The sequence below is a fragment of the Oncorhynchus tshawytscha genome, linkage group LG18, assembly GCF_018296145.1.
Source record: "Oncorhynchus tshawytscha isolate Ot180627B linkage group LG18, Otsh_v2.0, whole genome shotgun sequence".
NCBI lineage: Eukaryota > Metazoa > Chordata > Actinopteri > Salmoniformes > Salmonidae > Oncorhynchus > Oncorhynchus tshawytscha.
In genome coordinates this window covers 41,212,350-41,230,630 of record NC_056446.1, presented here as the reverse complement: position 1 = coordinate 41,230,630, position 18,281 = coordinate 41,212,350, and positions in this window count along the sequence as shown.

The following is an 18,281-nucleotide window of genomic DNA, read 5'->3' as shown; positions in this document are numbered from 1 at the left end:
CAGAATGGCTGAATCACCTCAATTTACAGCCAGTCTAAATCAGGAAGCTTCTGGCTCTTAAGTTATTTACCTGTGGAGCTATTTTACTGGCCCATCGCTGGTGCTCTGTGTATATCCTGTGCTTTTCCAACCTCCCATCTCTGGCTGAGAAGACCAGGAGGCCAGCAGCTCGCCTCATGGCTAATTAAACAAGATGGGACTGAGAGTACGGTGTCCATTTTAGGATACCCTCACACCTCACTCCTCCTTCAGGTTTGAAGCTGAACATTTCCTAAAATGTACACCATATAAAAGGACCAGCCAGATTCCCAACCATTGCTGCATCATTAACCGACCCCTACCACAACAACCACTACCACCATCTAGGAAGGGGCCTGGAAGAGAGGACCCTCCCAAGCTGAGTGCAGTTCTGGACCTTCTCAGCTTCCTGACAGCTACGTCCAAATCCTCCATCCCTAAAGAGGCAGGAGAGTGCATTGACTTCCCATCACCCTGGACAGACTACTAAACCCTGTGGATTGACTTCCCATCACCCTGGACAGACTGCTAAACCCTGTGGATTGACTTCCCATCACCCTGGACAGACTGCTAAACCCTTTGTTTGATCAGAAGAGCTAGGAGGAGAACACTGAGTGAACAAACAATGAATATCCATGAATTCTTGGAAATCTCAGAGGAGACGATACGTCCCAAATAGCACCCTATTCCCTATATAGTGCACTGCTTTAGACCAGGGCTCTATGGCACCCTATTCCCTATATAGTGCACTACTTTAGACCAGGGCTCTATGGCACCCTATTCCCTATATAGTGCACTGCTTTTGACAGGGGCTCTCATTTCATATAACTGATGACAGCATTTTCTGCCCATCATCCTCTGAACAACACCATTCAAATGCCTGCTGACTAGTTACAACTTCAGCTTTAAGATCTCATCCCTCTGTAACCAAGAGAAAGTCCCGTATTGTAAGCTGATCCGTTGTCTGGATAGGCCAGAAAATGTGGCGTGTCACTGCCTATGCAAATGAGGTGTAAGATTTCACATATTGTAGCTCAGATGAGAGCAGAGAACGGCATGTGAAGCGGGACAACCAGAGCTGAACAGAGTCAAATCAAATCAACTTGTATTTGTTGCATGCTTTGTAGACAACAGGTGTAGACCAACAGGGAAATGCTTACTGACGGTCAGGAGACTGTATGATGGCAGCTTTTCTCTGCAGAGACATCTTGACCATCATTGAGTGCACAGCGATTGATGTTGGGTCGTTCACAGAGCGCTCTGTACACTGTACACAGCGCTCTGTACAAAAAAAACATTGTTCGGGAACTGGTCCAGAATCACTCAAAGTTCCCTACACAGTGGAGTTGATGTTTAAGAGGTTTTAATTGGGTCTAGGTGGAGGAAGGAAATGGTTTAACACACATCCAACTTAGCACAGGAGCTAATTTAATTTTCAAATTATTTATTTACAAGAACATCCTAGGTACAGTGGGTAACTGCCTTGTCAGGAACAGAACGACAGATTTTTACCTTGTCAGCTCAGGGATTCGATCCAGCAACCTTTCAGTTACTGGCCCGTCACCCTGACCACTAGGCTACCTGTCACCCTGAACACTAGGCTACCCCTCTCCTCTAACCACTAGGCTACCCGCCTCCCCTAACCACTAGGCTACCCGCCTCCTCTAACCACTAGGCTACCTGCCTCCTCTACCCACTAGGCTACCCGCCTCCTCTAACCACTAGGCTACCCGCCTCCTCTAACCACTAGGCTACCCGCCTCCTCTAACCACTAGGCTACCCGCCTCCTCTAACCACTAGGTTACCCGCCTCCTCTAACCACTAGGCTACCCGCCTCCTCTAACCACTAGGCTACCCGCCTCCTCTAACCACTAGGCTACCCGCCTCCTCTAACCACTAGGCTACCCGCCTCCTCTAACCACTAGGCTACCCGCCTCCTCTAACCACTAGGCTACCCGCCTCCTCTAACCACTAGGCTACATGCCTCCTCTACCCACTAGGCTACCTGCCTCCTCCTCCCCTAAGAATCACTAAGAGGTAGACATGAATGAAGCCTACCTGGCTGTCAAAACTCTCAAAATTTCACACAGATCTGACAAAAAAAAAAAAACTTGTTTTAAATGTTCCTTTATCTAACTAGGCAAGTCAGTTAAGAACAAATTCTTATTTACAATGACAGCCTACCCCAGCCAAACCTAACCTCAACCCTATGGGACTCCCAAACATGGCCGGATGTGACGCAACCTGGATATGAACAAGGGACTGCAGAGACACCTCTTAAGGCACTGAGATGCAGTGCCTTAGACTGCTGAGCCACTCGGGAGCCCTGTAAAAATGTACCTTCGGCTATTTTAAAGTTCAAATGTTATATTTCTTTCACTTTCAAATATCTATTCATTTCTTCTTATTTCAAAACAACTTGAATAACAACTTCATAATGTTATACAAACAATGGGTCCTCAACATTTCATTAATATTAATGAATTGATATTTAATTAAGTAATATTGTAGCACCGATAAACAATAAGCTCAAATACAATTTAATTGAACTGAGTAAGAGATACTGTAAAATAGATTACATACACAGATACCTGCTTACTGTGAGGTGTTATTCAGTATGTTTTCAGATGTCTTGGAGAGCACGGACCAGGGAGTAGCCATGACCCCTGAGCAAGGATCAAAAGGTACAGCATCTCATGCACCAATTAGTGTGTCCAGTGCTAACACACAGTGTTATTATGTGACAAATGGCACACTATATTGTGCACTACTTTTGACTTGGACCACAGGGCTCTGGTCACAAGTAGTGCACTATGTAAGGGGTAGGGTGCCATTTGGGATCACATGAGTCCTAGGGCGCCATGGTTTGTGCAGCATCTGCTAACACACGGAGTGTAGATTCAATGTTAAAAAGCAGAGCACATATCAATGCAAGACTGGATATGGATAGACGGTGGAGAGACGGTGTCTAGAAACCCAGTTAATTATTAGTGTAGTACCATCCAGTAATTGGACCACTATGCCACTGGATGTAGCCTCAGTGAGCTGTTGTGTACCGTACACAACATCTCGTGGAGTATAGATGCTAATGGGATTCAGGGCCTTTCAAAAAATGAAAAACAGTAACAGCCTTTTAGAAGGCACAGATTCTACAATGTTTACCAAGACAAGCAAACCATTCAAATCAAATTAAAATATATTAGTCACATGCGCCGAATACAACTTGCGTAGACCTTACAGTGAAATGTTCACTCACCCCTAACCAACAACGCAGTTGCTCACATCGGCTGCGGAGTGAGTGATCACACAGTCTTCCAGAACAGCTGGTGCTCTCATGCATGTTTCAGTGTTATTTGCCTCGAAACGAGCATATAAGTAGTTTAGCTTGTCTCGTGTCACTCGGCAGCTGTCGGCTGTGCTTCCCTTTGTAGTCTGTAATGGTTTGCAAGCCCTGCCACATCCGACGAGCGTCAGAGCCGGTGTAGTACGATTCGATCTTAGTCCTGTATTGACACTTTGCCTGTTTGATGGTTTGTCGGCGGGCACAGCGGGATTTCTTATAATCTTCCGGGTTAGAGTCCCGCTCCTTGAAAGCGACAGCTCTAGCCTTCAGCTCAGTGCGGATGTTGCCTGTAATCCAAGGCTTCTGGTTGGGGTAGGTCACTGTCAGGGACGACATCATTGGTGCACTTATTGATGAAGCCAATGACTGATGTGGTGTACCTTAGCCAAATACATTTCAACTCAGTTTTCACAATTCCTGACATGTAATCCTAGTAAAAATATCCTGTTTTAGGTCAGTTAGGATTACCACTTTATTTTAATAATGTGAAATGTCAGAATAATAGTAGAGATAATTATTTATTTCAGCTTTTATTTCTTTCATCACATACCCAGTGGGTCAGAAGTTTACGTACACTCAATTGGTATTTAGTAGCATTGCGTTTAAATTGTTTAACTTGGGTCAAAGTTTTGGGTAGCCTTCCACAAGCTTCCCACAATAAGTTGGGTGAATTTCGGCCCATTGCTCCTGACAGAGCTGGTGTAACTCAGTCAGGTTTGTAGGCCTCCTTGCTCACACACACTTTTTCAGTTCTGCCCACAACTTTCTATGGAATTGAGGTCAGGGCTTTGTGATGGCCACTCCAATACCTTGACTTTGTTGTGCATAAGCCATTTTGCCACAACTTTAGAAGTATGCTTGGGGTCATTGTCCATTTGGAAGACCCATTTGCGACCAAGCTTTAACTTCCTGACTGATGACAGACAAGTTCCTTACTTTTTTCCCCTTCTACTTGCCTCTTCCATTTTTGTGGTAATGTTGCAATTAGTTGGTTGCAATTTTGGGCTGAGCAGACATTTTCATATGGTTAGCTTCATGTGTGACATAACTCCATATTTATGATATCATTCACTAAACTTATACCCTTTTTAAACATTTAATTGAAAAAATGTTTTTTTTTAAATCAATTAGTATATTTGAGTTTAACCACAATATTTGTTGTATTATTTGTTCTGTCTTTTCAGGTGGACTAAACTGAAATTGCAACCAACTTTCTAAGGCTTGTTTTAAAAAATTACAATATTTTGGAGATTATTTCCTTTTCAAACAACCGAAAGTGAGCAGTTGTAATATGAATAAAGAGAAAAAGGCCATTCTCAAACACGGGGTGAGACATTACTACCAATTTACTAGTACAAATCAGTAAATTGTATTTCAGTTTGTATTTAAGTACAACATTTGTATGACTGATGCCTTTAGTGAGAGGTCTAATGCTTTAATATTTAATCATTTCTGCCCTCCAAATTCATATTCGTTATAGAAATAGGCCCTTTTAACTTTGTCTGGCTTGCCATTCCAAATAAAATAGAATATTTTTTGTTCATATAACTTAGAAGCAGGTCACTAGGTGTAAGCAAAACCATAAGCAAATAGATAAATATGTCTATTCTGTGATATGACTAAAGAGTTAATCAGGGTGATTTTACCACAAATAGACAGGTATTTTCTTTTCCATGGTTGCAGGATCTTATCTATTTTTGCTAACTTTCTATAAAAATTGGAGTGAGATCATTTCTTTCTTTTGGGATTTGTATACCGAGTATGTCCACATCTCTGTCAGACCATTTAATTGGTAAACTACACGGTAATGTAAAGTTTGCATTTTCTTTAGTGATCCATTATGTAATATAGTACACTTATCATAATTTGGTTTTAATCCAGGTTAGAAAAATTATCTAGATCCTCTATGAGGCTCTGGAGGGATTCTAATTTGGGTTTTAAAAGAAAACAGGAATCATCAGCGTACAATGACACCTTTGTTTTTAAGCCACGGATTTCTAATCCCTTAATATTATTGTTGGATCTAATTTTAACAGTTAACATTTTGATGACATTAATAAATAGATATGCCGATAGTGGACAACCTTGTTTTACTCCTCTAGACTGTTTAACTTCTTGGTGACAGGGGGCAGTATTTTCACGTCCGGATGAAATGGACGCCCAAATTCAACTGCCTGCTACTCATCCACAGAAGTTAAGATATGCATGTTATTAGTAGTGCTGGATAGAAAACCCTCTGAAATTTCCAAAACTGTTTGAATCATGTCTATGAGTATAACAGAACTTATTTAGCAGGCAAAACCCCGAGGACAAACCATTCAGATTTTTTGTTTTGAGGTCACTCTCTTTTCAATAAGATTTCATTGGGAATCCAGATTTCTAAGGGACCTTCTTGCAGTTCCTATCGCTTCCACTGGATGTCAACAGTCTTTAGAAATTGGTTGAGATTATTCCTTTGTGTAATGAACAAGTACCGACATCTTGAACAAGGATCACTTGAAGTGTATTGTTAGATAGAGGCGCGTGACCAGAAAGCTAGCTACAGTTTGTTTTCCTTGCATGTGTGATTTAATGAAATTTTGATAATTTTTGTATAGTAATTTATTTGAATTTGGCGCTCTGCATTTTCCATGACTTTTGGCCAGGCCTAGTGTCCCCGATATTTTATAGTATTCTATTGTATCCAGTACGTGTCTTATATTATCTCCAATGTATCATCCATGTAAAAAAAACTGTCTGATTAGGATGAATAGTATCTGACAATACTTTTTTAATTCTATGTGCCAAGCATTTAGCTAGGATTTTTGCATCACAACACTGAAGTGTGAGAGGCCTCCAATGTTTTAAATGGACTGGATCTTTGTATTTACCACTTGGGTCCTGTTTCAGTAAAAATTATATCAGACCTTCTTGTTGCATGTCCAATAATCTACTATTTATATAGGAGTGGTATATTATGTATATTATGCTAATAATGGTCTTCTGAGTATGTCAAAAAAAGTTTGGTATACTTCCACTGGTATGCTATCCAGCCCTGGAGTTTTCCCAGCCTGAAAGGCTTTATATGCATCAAACAATTCCTCCTCTGTAATTTGGCCTTCACATGAGTCTTTCTGTACAGATGTTGATTTTACATTTTTATTTGGAAAAAAATCCATAAAATTAGCTTCGGTCAGCTTCGGGTCAGTGGAATTTGATCGCCTACAATTCTCAGAAGGCAGCCCTCCCTCCTGCCCCTTTCATCATTTATTTTATTCTCCAAAGTTTGCACGTTTGCTAGCAGAATGGAAGGAAGTCGGGGTTCATTCGATCGCCTATGAATTCTCAGAAGGACGCCCGCCCTCCAGCCCCTTTTTTCTCCATCTCCTCTTCATGCAAATCACGGGTATCTGGGCCTGTTCCTGAGAAAGCAGTATAACGTTCGCTTCGGACTCGTCAAACTCGTTAAAGGAAAAAAAGGATTCTGCCAGTCCGTGGTGAGTAATCGCAGTCCTGATGTCCAGAAGTTATTTTCGGTCATAAGAGACGGTAGTGGCAACATTATGTACAAAATAAGTAACGCAAAAAAACACTTAAAACATCTGCCTTCTTCTTCGGCGCCATTTTAAACCCCATAGACTTCCCATAGAAACCTGTTGGTATCCCCGGCATATGCACGCCATACAACTCAACATCAGGCCTGAGATATTTTGTCCTTTAATTTGTGTACTGCGTGACCTGTGACAGCTCCCAAATAAAGCATTACCTTTAACATCAAAGACAGTCAATGAGAAAGGGGACAACAGACAACCTTGACTATAGCCACAAAAACGCATGTTCTATCTAATACAGGTATTCATTATTACATAGACAAAAATAAATGGTGGGGCAAGACGGTGTGTGTAAGACGGTGTCTGTTTGTGTGTGGGTGTGTTTGACGCAAATCTCTAGAGGAAAGGAACAATGAAAACACAACGACACAGTATCAAAAGTGGATTACTAAGCCATGACGTGCCTTTTAGACACAATACCATCTTACTGATGAATGACAGGAAACAACAATAACAACAAGCTACATTCAGTATGCCTATGACACCTCCCATGACCCCTCCCATGGACCCTCCTATGACCCCCTCCTATGACCCCACTGATGACCCCTCCCATGACCCCTCCTATGACTCCGCTGATGACCCCTCCTATGACCCATCCTATGACCCATCCTATGATGCCTCCGATGACCCCTCTTAGGACCCCGCTGATCACCCATCTTATGGCCCCTCCTATGACCCCTCCCATGACCCCAACCTATGACTCCGCTGATGTCCCCCCCCCCTATGACCCATCCTATGACACCTCCGATGACCCCTCCTATGACCCCGCTGATGACCCATCCTATGGCCCTTCCCATGACCCCTTCCATGTATCCTCCCATGACCCTTCCTATGACCCCTCCCATAACCCCTCCCATGACCCCTCTTTTGACCCCTCCTATGAACCCTCCCATGACCCCTCCTTTGACCCCTGCTTTGACCCCTCCCTGTTGGCCTCAACACCAGGTGCAAACACAGACCAGATTCATTGCGAATCTGTTGGTCACGCCTAAGTGATTTTATGGAAACACTTGGCTTGGTGCTTTGTGCTTCAACTGTAATGCACAGCAGTTTTGTTTATGCATAGTAGTATTTTGTTTCTTATAGTTTGGAATAGCTCGCTGAATTGAGTTTCTAAATCACTTCACTGAGGGGCCAACTTCCCTCAAATTTGTCATATTCTATTACACAATTTTATTAGAAAATATGGTGATTGATCTTATAAGTCAAAGCCAATCTAAAAACAATACTTCATCCTATTCCATCATTAGGATTCAGTCTTGTAATGTAGAAGAGTTTAAACACACTGTTATATGATTGACCATACTGGCCGGTAGGTCGATTGGCAGCAAGTGAGATGGGAGAGAGAGTGTGTGTGTGTGATGGTAGGACCGTATGGAGTTGGTCCTCAACAGATGGTAATTATCTTATAGGTTCTGCTCTATGAGGGTGGAGCCAACACACACACACACACAAAGACCAACCGCACACACACACCAATACACACTGGTGCTGAAGCCAATGGAGCTTGTTGCATGAACATCTGGCTCGGTCATTAAATTATATACATGTAAATCGTCACACCGAGGCTTAGAGGATGTTCACTGCCAAACAGTACCCTGACAAAGTGTTTTAATTCAATCAAACACAGAGTCATCATGTCTCCCTATGGGACAAACACACTTACTTTAGCTTCATAATCTATGGGACAAACACAGCTATGCTAGCTTCATAATCTATGGGACAAACACACTTACCTTACTTTAGCTTCATAATCTATGGGACAAACACACTTACTTTAGCTTCATAATCTATGGGACAAACACACTTACTTTAGCTTCATAATCTATGGGACAAACACAGCTATGCTAGCTTCATAATCTATGAGACAAACACAGCTATGCTAGCTTCATAATCTATGGGACAAACACACTTACTTTAGCTTCATAATCTATGGGACAAACACAGCTATGCTAGCTTCATAATCTCCCAAAGGGATAAACACAACTATGCTAGCTTCATAATCTATGAGACAAACACAGCTATGCTAGCTTCATAATCTATGGGACAAACACAACTATGCTAGCTTCATAATCTATGAGACAAACACAGCTATGCTAGCTTCATAATCTATGGGACAAACACAACTATGCTAGCTTCATAATCTGAGACAAACACAGCTATGCTAGCTTCATAATCTATGAGACAAACACAGCTATGCTAGCTTCATAATCTATGGGACAAACACAACTATGCTAGCTTCATAATCTCCCAAAGGGATAAACACAACTACCTTAGCTTCACAATCTCTTTATGGGACAAACTCAACTACCTTAGCTTCATAATCTTCCTAATGGGACAAACACAACTATGCTAGCTTCATAATCTCCCCATGGGACAAGCTTTTGGTTGAGTTTGGTGCCAATTCTGGCAATCCCAACTCACAATAACATTGTCTAAATCTATTTTAAAAGTCCAAGCTCCGGCTGTGGCTGTCCTCTGTGCATCACAAATTCTGGTCTTGGTGAATGCATTTGAGAGGGGAGAGAAAAGGAGATGAATGGAACAGGTTATGCACACTAGCTGCCTGTGTGACATCACAAATAGAACCGTGTTATTTCCTGTGACAGGGTCACCACTCTGGAGACATCATTTAACATGCAAGCCAATCCTGACACACCGTGACAGCACCTGTCATGTCCCGGCCAATCAGCATGTGACAGGCTCTATAAACAATGTGGATGGGGACAGGAAGGCTTTCAGTCGCCCAGACAGTAGATGATTAGTAATGACATTTCAGGAAACTGTTTTTCCATCAGGATCCATTAGGGCTCAAAGCTAACTGGAAACAGGCCCTTCCATCAGGCTCCATTACGTCTAAAAGCTAACTGAATGCTATCCCTTTCATCACGCTCAAATATAGCTCAAAGCTAATTGGAAACAGGCCCTTCCATCAAGCTCCATTAGGGCTCAAAGCTAACACAAAACTGGCTTTCCAAATCAGATTACATTGGGGCTGAAAGCTAACTGGAAACTCATCCTTCCGTCAGGCTCAATTAGGGCACAAAGCTGTCTGGAAACTGGCCCTTCAGAATGCTTTAAATGCCAGGATGCTTTAAATGCCAGGATGTTATACTAATTTAGGCTTTTCATCTAGTGGAATCCGCTGCACACTATTTGGAAATTTCACAGGCACAATGCTTTGGAAGATGAGGTTACAAAGTATTGACAGCTAGTTCTCTCCAAATAAACTGCTTTGCTTAATCTTGGCCAGGTCGCAGTTGTAAATGAGAACATGTTCTCAACTGGCCTACCTGATGAAATAAAGGTGACATAAATTAATTAATTAAAAAGGAAAAAACAACAACAATTTGGAAGATAGCGAAAAGCGAAGCTTCTGCTCTGGTATTCAAATGTAGTTAGTTAGCGAAGAAGTTTTTGTTCTCCTTACAATTATCACAACTTTTTCATTGTACATTTAAAAAAAAAAAGATTTTCAGCGTCCTGCTTGCCGTGCCTTACCTAGCTACGTGCTTTAGTAGGACTAGAAGATGACTAGAAGATGGCACTGCAGTCCTGCTTGCCGTGCCTTACCTAGCTACGTGCTTTAGTAGGACTAGAAGATGACTAGAAGATGGCACTGCAGTCCTGCTTGCCGTGCCTTACCTAGCTACGTGCTTTAGTAGGACTAGAAGATGACTAGAAGATGGCACTGCAGTCCTGCTTGCCGTGCCTTACCTAGCTACGTGCTTTAGTAGGACTAGAAGATGACTAGAAGATGGCACTGCAGTCCTGCTTGCCGCCTTACCTAGCTACGTGCTTTAGGACTAGAAGATGACTAGAAGATGGCACTGCAGTCCTGCTTGCCGTGCCTTACCTAGCTACGTGCTTCAGTAGGACTAGAAGATGACTAGAAGATGGCACTGCAGTCCTGCTTGCCGTGCCTTACCTAGCTACGTGCTTCAGTAGGACTAGAAGATGACTAGAAGATGGCACTGCAGTCCTGCTTGCCGTGCCTTACCAAGCTACGTGCTTCAGTAGGACTAGAAGATGACTAGAAGATGGCACTGCAGTCCTGCTTGCCGTGCCTTACCTAGCTACGTGCTTTAGTAGGACTAGAAGATGACTAGAAGATGGGCACTGCAGTCTAGCTACGTGCTTTAGTAAATCAAATCAAATCAAATCAAATTTATTTATATAGCCCTTTACATCAGCTGATATCTCAAAGTGCTGTACAGAAACCCAGCCTAAAACCCCAAACAGCAACAATGCAGGTGTAGAAGATAGGACTAGAAGATGATGAAGATGGCACTGCAGTCCTGCTTGCCGTGCCTTACCTAGCTACGTGCTTTAGTAGGACTAGAAGATGACTAGAAGATGGCACTGAAGTGGATAACACATTTTATGCAATATTGGTTAGAGCCTGTAAGTAAGTATTTCACTGTAAGGTGTTGTATTCGGCGCACGTGACAACTAAACTTTGATTTGATTTGATAGCAGTCGTTTTATGGGCTCCTGACCAATTCTGATATTTCGTATGTGTTTTGTTTAAGCTGATCTTAACTTTTTTTGTACATAATGTCTCCCCATCATTTCCTACAACCGAAAACAGCTTCTGGGCATCAAAGAAGCAATCACTAACCTCGATTTCTGTTTTCTCATTGAAAACAGAGTCATGTTTGTAATAAAGACGTTTACTTGATACTGGTTATCTACTGTTGGTGTGTGTAACTTTCAACATTTCAACATAAAAAAATGCCCTCGCACATCTGAGCCATCTTGTTGCTGGTGCATGATAACAATTAGAAACATTGAAGGAAAAGAGAAACCCGCACACTGCTCTTGCTAGTATCGCCTTTTTATTTAAACTTACATGTCGGCCTCTTGGCCTTCATCAGATCTTTCTGCTCTACTAAACTAAATAAACTATCTTTGGTATAATAATGCTAATTGATTAAATGTCTGTAGCACTTTTTAATGCGCATCAAAAGCAATAAATAAGCAATATATCACCATGAGTAGCCTAGCTATAGTTAGCTAGGTCAACCAATATATCACCATGAATAGTCTAGCTATAGCTGGCTAGGTCAACCAATATATCACCATGAGTAGCCTAGCTATAGTTAGCTAGGTCAACCAATATATCACCATGAGTAGCCTAGCTATAGCTGGCTAGGTCAACCAATATATCACCATGAATATCAACCAATATATCACCATGAATAGCCTAGCTATAGTTAGCTAGGTCAACCAATATATCACCATGAATAGTCTAGCTTAGCTGGCTAGGTCAACCAATATATCACCATGAATAGTCTAGCTATAGTTAGCTAGGTCAACCAATATATCACCATGAATAGTCTAGCTATAGCTGGCTAGGTCAACCAATATATCACCATGAGTAGCCTAGCTATAGTTAGCTAGGTCAACCAATATATCACCATGAGTAGCCTAGCTATAGCTGGCTAGGTCAACCAATATATCACCATGACTAGCCTAGCTATAGTTAGCCAGGTCAACCAATACATCATCAGTAGCCTAGCTATAGCTGGCTAGGTCAACCAATACATCACCATGAATAGTGTAACCGATGTGAAATGGCTAGCTAGTTAGCGGTGGTGCGCGCTAATAGCGTTTCAATCGGGGACATCACTCTGAGACCTTGAAGTAGTGGTTCTCCTTGCTCTGCAAGGGCCGTGGCTTTTGTGTAACGATGCTTCGAGGGTGACTGTTGATGTGTGCAGAAGGTCCCTGGTTCGGAGCCCGGCGAGGGGAGGGATTAAAGTTATACTGTTACGTTGATGCTGTTGACCCGGATCACTGGTTGCTGCGGAAAAGGAGGAGGTCAAAAGGGGGGTGAGTGTAACGGATGTGAAACGGCTAGCTAGTTAGCAGTGGTGCGCGCTTATAGCGTTTCAATCAGTGACATCACTCGCTCTGAGACCTTGAAGTAGTGGTTCCCCTTGCTCTGCAAGTGCCGTGGCTTTTGTGGAGGGATGGGTAACGATTCTTCATGGGTGACTGTTGTCTGTGTGCAGAGGGAGCCTGGGTAGGGGCGAGGGGATGAACTAAAGTTAAATTGTTACAGTAGCCAAGCTATATTTGGCCAGGTCAACCAAATGCAATGTTCCAAACGCTAGCTATTTAGCTAACGTTAGCTGAAAACTACAACACTCCGATACTCTGGTCTAGTGAAAGGTCACACACACACACACACACACACACACACACACACACACACACACACACACACACACACACACACACACACACACACACACACACACACACACACACACACACACACACAACACACACACATAACAATATAACTTTAGACCGTCCTATTTTCCCTAACCCTAAACCTAATTCTAACCCTATTTGTAACCCTAACCCTAACCTCTAAGCCTAAAATAGTATTTTTATGTCCCCATAAGGATAGTATAAAAAAAACAACAACACACACACACACACACACGTGACATTACGGTGGTCCATCGTATCCGATGATGAATTCTTTGACTGTAGAGTCCATTCTGAGATCTATAAACTTTATTGCAGGTGGGGCATCCTCCAGGTCTGTGTTGGCGGGGCAGGCATGGTTGTCTGTCTCCTCATCCTCTTCCCACTGCTCTGTTAGAGCTCCCCGCCAGGTGGAACAGACTGACACAGCATCCTCCAGGTCTGTGTTGGTGGGGCAGGCATGGTTGTCTGTCTCCTCATCCTCTGTCCACCGCTCTGGTAGAGCTCCCGCCAGGTGTAACGGACTGACGCAGCATCCTCCAGGTCTGTGGGTTTCGTGTTGCACTTGTTCAGCGACGTTTTCAACAGGTCCTTGTAGTGCTTCATCTGCCCCCCTACAGACCGCCGGGCCAAGATGTAGCTGGCCCCCCCTACAGACCACCGGCCAAGATGTAGCTTGCCCCCTACAGACCACCGGCTAAGATGTAGCTGCCCCCCCCGACTACAGACCACCGGCTAAGATGTAGCTGGCCCCACCTACAGACCACCGGCTAGGATGTAGCTAGCCCCCTACAGACCGCCCGCCAAGATGTAGCTGGCCCCCTACAGACCACCGGCTAAGATGTAGCTGGCCCCCCTACAGACTGCCGGCCAAGATGTAGCTGGCCCCCTACAGACCACCGGCCAATATGTAGCTGGCCCCCTACAGACCACCGGCTAAGATGTAGCTGCCCCCCCGCCTACAGACCACCGGCTAAGATGTAGCTGGCCCCACCTACAGACCACCGGCTAAGATGTAGCTGGCCCCCCTACAGACTGCCGGCCAAGATGTAGCTGGCCCCCCTACAGACCACCGGCCAATATGTAGCTGGCCCCCTACAGACCACCGGCTAAGATGTAGCTGGCCCCCCACAGACCGCTGACCAAGATGTAGATGCCCCCCTACAGACCACCGGCCAATATGTAGCTGGCCCCCTACAGACCACCGGATAAGATATAGCTGGCCCCCTACAGACTGCCGGCCAAGATGTAGCTGGCCCCCCCCACAGACCACCGGCTAAGATGTAGCTGGCCCCCTATAGACCACCGGCCAAGATGTAGCTGGCCCCCTATACACCACTGGCCAAGATGTAGCTGGCCCCCTGCAGACCGCTGGCCAAGATGTAGCTGGCCCCCCTGCAGACCGCTGGCCAAGATGTAGCTGCCCCCCTCCCCCAAATCAATAATGAATAAGAAAAGGCAATCAACTTTCATGAGTTTTTCAAGTCCAAAAATCCTGAAATATACGGTGAATCAATCCTGAAATGAGCCAGAGAACTGTCAGCGGCAGATGAGGAGTGAGAAGCAAACTGCTGCTGATGGCGATGTCTTAGCTAGTAGCACTGCTTATCTCACCAGTACAGCATCACCACCGGCAACTCCATTAATAGGCCTTCTAGCAAATCAGACTTGGCGGGAGAGGTGAAATACTTACTCACAAGCCCTTTACCAACAGTTCAAGAAATAGAGTTAAGAAAATATTTACTAAATAAAACAAAGTACAAAATAAATAAAAAGTCACAAAATGATTTAACAATAGTGAGGCTATAAACAGGCGGTACCAGTACGGAGTCAATGTGCGGGGGTACAGGTTAGTAATGAGGCTATATACAGGGTATTACGGTACAGCGTCAATGTGCAGACTATATACAGGGGGTACCGGTACAGAGTCAATGTGGAGGCTATATACAGGGGATACCGGTACAGAGTCAATGTGGAGGCTATATACAGGAGGTACCGGTACAGAGTCAATGTGGAGGCTATATACAGGGGATACCGGTACAGAGTCAATGTGGAGGCTATATACAGTGGGTACCGGTACAGAGTCAATGTGCGGGGGTACAGGTTAGTAATGAGGCTATATACAGGGGGTACCGGTACAGAGTCAATGGGTTGGGGTACAGGTTAGTAATGAGGCTATATACAAGGGATACTGGTACAGAGTCAATGTGGAGGCTATATACAGGGGGTACCGGTACAGAGTCAATGTGGAGGCTATATACAGGGGGTACCGGTACAGAGTCAATGTGCAGGGGTACAGGTTAGTAATGAGGCTATATACAGGGGTACCGGTACAGAGTCAATGGGTTGGGGTACAGGTTAGTAATGAGGCTATATTCAGGGGTACCGGTACAGAGTCAATGTGGAGACTATATACAGGGGTACCAGTACAGAGTCAATGTGGAGGCTATATACAGGGGTACCGGTACAGAGTCAATGTGGAGGCTATATACAGGGGATACCGGTACAGAGTCAATGTGCGGGGGTACAGGTTAGGCAACGTTATTTGTACATGTAAGTGCGGGTAAAGTGACTATGCATAGATAATAAACAGCAAGTAGCAGCAGTGTAAAAACAAAGGGTTGGGGGGGGGGGTGGGGGGGGTGTCAATGTAAATAGTCCTAGTGGCCATTTGTTCAGCAGTCTAATGGTTTGGGGGTAGAAGCTGTTAAGGAGACTTTAGGACCTAGACTTGCCACTCCGGTACCGCTTTCCGTGTGGTAGTAGAGAGAACAGTCTATGACTTGGGTGACAACTTTTTGGGCCTTCCTCTGACACCGCCTGGTTTATACAGTAGGTCCTGGATGTCAGGAAGCTTAGCCCCAGTGCTGTACTCACTACCCTCGGTAGTGCCTTACAATCGGAAGCCGAGCAGTTTCCATACCAGGCGGTAATGCAACTGGTCAGGATGCTCTCGATGGTGCAGCTGTAGAACCTTTTGAGGATCTGGGGACCCATGCCAAATCTTTTCAGTCTCCTGAGGGAGAAAATACCTTGAGACTACTTTAATATCCTCTGACAAGGAGGCTAAACGTCACAGGCCCGCTCATGGTTTTGACTGTTAGGAGTTACATGGACTTGACATGGTGAGAATTCTCTAATCCAAATGTTGCTTGCTCCAACATACAGCAACATATTTAATCCGAAATGAAACGAATAAACGATATGAAAGAAACAGTACAGTTCTCTCCCCAAATCAGCCTTATGCTCGATGAGGCTACTGGTTTGAATAAAAAGAGTGCCTTGATTGTATACATCAGACTTTCGGCTGGCAGATATGGACTGACCAGCAAAACATTTTTGATGATCTCGTGGAACTGGAGGATTTATCTGCTGAGGGAATTGTCTGTAATCTGTTATCTGCATAAGAGGGTATAAAGTTTACTGAGGACTTTCTCTCCAAAACCCTCATTGGAATTCCATGTGATGGAGCGTCTCATGCTGTTACGCAAGAGCGGATTAGCAACAAGGCTCCAGGCCCTCTTCCCTGATTTAAAAGTTTGGCGATGCTTGGCACACAGACTTGAGCTCGCAGTAGTTGATCATTTAAAAATACTGCTGGACCATATGCGCTTTACAGCCTATCCAATAAAAAGCGAATGGAGCTGAGGGAGTGCACAGAGTTTAGACATTCAGCTGTGCAAAATCGACAGGATCTTGGACACGAGATGGGTGGCATTCCGTTTTAGAACTGTAGAGTCTTGTGTGAAAAATTAACCGGCTCTTCATAATCATTTCACCACAGCAGCTGAGGATGCGTCCCACGAGAGCGTGACCTGTCAGAACTATAGTGGCCTCACCATGAGCACATCCTGGCATGCGTTTGTTAACAATCTAGGCCTTATGTGTGATGCACTTCAAGAACTATCTGCATTGTCACTCAAGATCCAGAAAAGAGACTGCACAGTTATTACTGTACACAGGGCAGTCACCATGGAAGATGTTCAGTGCAATGGCAGAGCAGCCAGGCCGACACAACTCAACCAGAGAGGGATTCAGGAGAACTCTTTCCAAGGCGTCAAACTGAATGTTGGAAGACCCTGCGACAGAGTCCTTAATCAGCTGGGAGCTTTTCGAGAGCTTGGCGAGGAACATGGAGGCTAGAATGTTCTCTCAAGGAGGACGGGAGGTGGACAATACAGGATACAGCCAGTTGATAGAAGATGTACTGGACGCAGGACGCGGGAGCACTGTATGAAAAAAGAACAGAGATAGGATCTCTCTGCCAGCGGTTTGGCATTGACAGTCCAATTACAGTCATACAGACCTACAGGCAGTACAGGGACACTAATGGCAATGATAAAGAAGATGGTCAACATCATCCCCATCCTCTCTGCGCTGATAGACATGATTTTAAATCAAACCAAATCAAATGTATTTGTCACATACACATGGTTAGCAGATGTTAATGCGAGTGTAGCGAAATGCTTGTGCTTCTAGTTCCGACAATGCAGTAATAACCAACAAGTAATCTAACTAACAATTCCAAAACTACTGTCTTATGCACAGTGTAAGGGGATAAGAATATGTACATAGAGATATATGAATGAGTGATGGTACAGAGCAGCATAGGCAAGATACAGTAGATGGTATCGAGTACAGTATATACATATGAGATGAGTATGTAAACAAAGTGGCATAGTTAAAGTGGCTAGTGATACATGTAATTACATAAGGATGCAGTAGATGATATAGAGTACAGTATATACGTATACATATGAGATGAATAATGTAGGGTATGTAAACATTATATTAGGTAGCATTGTTTAAAGTGGCTAGTGATATATTTTACATAATTTCCCATCAATTCCCATTATTAAAGTGGCTGGAGTTGAGTCAGTGTGTTGGCAGCGGCCACTCAGTGTTAGTGGTTGCTGTTTAACAGTCTGATGGCCTTGAGATAGAAGCTGTTTTTCAGTCTCTCGGTCCCAGCTTTGATGCACCTGTACTGACCTCGCCTTCTGGATGATAGCGGGGTGAACAGGGAGTGGCTCGGGTGGTTGTTGTCCTTGATGATCTTTATGGCCTTCCTGTAACATCGGGTGGTGTAGGTGTCCTGGAGGGCAGGT